A 2,082-nucleotide genomic window follows, 5' to 3' on the forward strand; every position below is an offset into this window, starting at 1 on the left:
TTTTTTTTTAATTTTTTTTTTTTTTTTTTTTTTTTTTTTTTTTTTTGAGGTCTCATTAAAGCTAGAGTCATGCAGTCATTACGTAAGAGGCGGTGGCAGGGTAGGCAGCACTATGAAAATCAGGTGGCCCCGGTGGCACTGCTGCTTTCACTGTGCTTCCCGTTAGCATTTACACCCCAAACACTCGTCAACCCCAGTGGTGGCAGTGGAGGGGGTGGCCTTCCTGAGCCTGAAGTTGAAGCAAGTCTGCAGTAGGGGTTGAGTCACTCAGAAAGCTACGTGTCCAAGTGCCTTGTGCATGGGAGCTGAGGGATGGAGCTGTGCTGGTGAGGAGTAGAGGTGGCAGAGCCCCACTGGGAGATGGGAGGGGAAGGAAGGAGGGCAGAGCCACCCTGAGCATGCAATAGATGTGGGGAGAAAAATCCCATGCTGGTAATCATAGAATCATAGAAGGGCTCGGGTTGGAGGGGACATTAAAGATTATCTAGTTCCAAGCCCCTGCCATGGGCTGGGCTGCCAGCCACCAGATCAGGCTGCCCAGGGCCCCATCCAACCCATCCTTGGGTACCTCCAAGGATAGGGCACTCACATTCCTTCTAACCCCTACAATCCTGTGATTCTCTGGGCATCCTGTTTCAGTGCCTCACCGCCCTTTGAATAAAAAAAAATTCCCCCTAAAAGCTAGCTGAAATCTCCCTCTTTTAGCTTAAAGCCATTCTCTATTGTCCTATCAGACCATGTAAAATATTACTGCCTGTCCTACTTGTAAGCTCCCTTTCAGTACCGGAAAACCCCAGGGAGGTCTTCCTGAAGCCTTCTCCAAGCTGAACACCCCCAGCACCCTCAGCCTTTCTCCAGCACTTTGTTTATCTTTATGGCCCTCCTATGGACCCACTGTGACAGCCCCACATCCTTCCTGTGCTGGAGTCCCCAGACCTGGATGCACTACTCCAAATGGGGCCTCATGAGGGTAAAGCAGAGGGTACATCTCCTCTCTACCCACTGCTCCTCCTCTGTAGGTGCTGCCCAGGGGTCTGTTGGCTGTCTGGGTTGCAAGCACACACTGCTGGCTCGTGTCCATCATGTCCATCTTTTCATCCATCAGGACCTCCAAGACCTTCTCTGCAGGGCTGCTCTCAAGGAGTTCTTCACCCAGTCTGTATTCCCACCTGGGATTGCCCCAACCCCACACATGGCCTCGTTGAACCTCGTTATGTTACCATGTGCCCACTTTTCAAGCCTGTCTAGGTCCCTCTGGATAGCATCCCTTCCTTCTGTTGTGTGAACTGCACCACTCAGCCTGCTGCCATCAGCAAGCTCACTGAGGGTGCACTTGTCCCCACTGTCTTGGGCTGCATCTAAAATATGTAATATAGTTAATGTACATGAGTAACAAAGCATCTTTTTTTAAAGATTTTCTATGAAAATGTTTTTTAAAAGGCATCAAAAGCATAGAAGTAGTGGGATATTTGAGCTCATTTTTGTGAAATTGATGCATCATAGACTGTTTCAATGGAAGTAGATGCAATTCTTAGTGAGTTCTCAAGGTGCTTGTCAGTGAGTTTTGATCTGATTTTACTCTTCCTGTGCTTCATCCTTCAATGTATTTGGTCACAGAAGTACATGCTGCCAGAAAGTGATGGCACAAATTTGTTGTGAAACGAGGGATTTTTTTTCTGGAAAGTCAGTGGTATTTCTCTATGGATTTAAATTCCTGATCACCACAGTGAGGATATTCATTGGCTGCAAATTTCACGGTGCTAATGCTTTCATGGTTTACTCTCCATCTGCTTTGACAGTGCTGGGACCTCATTGTGCTTTTGCTTTCTGTTGTAACACAGTGATGACGTTCAGCTGATGCAGCTGGGATTCACTTTGCTGGATGAGGATTACAGCTTGTCTTGCATACCCCAGGGACAGGAAGAGAAGGACGTTGCTCTGCTCAGGCTCAGTGCAATCCAGAGAAGCTGATAATCACCACTGTAGGCAGCTTTACGTGTTTGTAAACATGTCGATAGCCTGTGCCACCTGGTGGACACCAAAGATGAAACACTGAGATGTACTGGGGTGAATTAAATGCTT

The sequence above is a fragment of the Centrocercus urophasianus genome, unplaced genomic scaffold, assembly GCF_019232065.1.
Source record: "Centrocercus urophasianus isolate 14NV4802_14NV808 unplaced genomic scaffold, USGS_Curo_1.0 seq_66, whole genome shotgun sequence".
NCBI classification, from domain to species: Eukaryota; Metazoa; Chordata; class Aves; order Galliformes; family Phasianidae; genus Centrocercus; species Centrocercus urophasianus.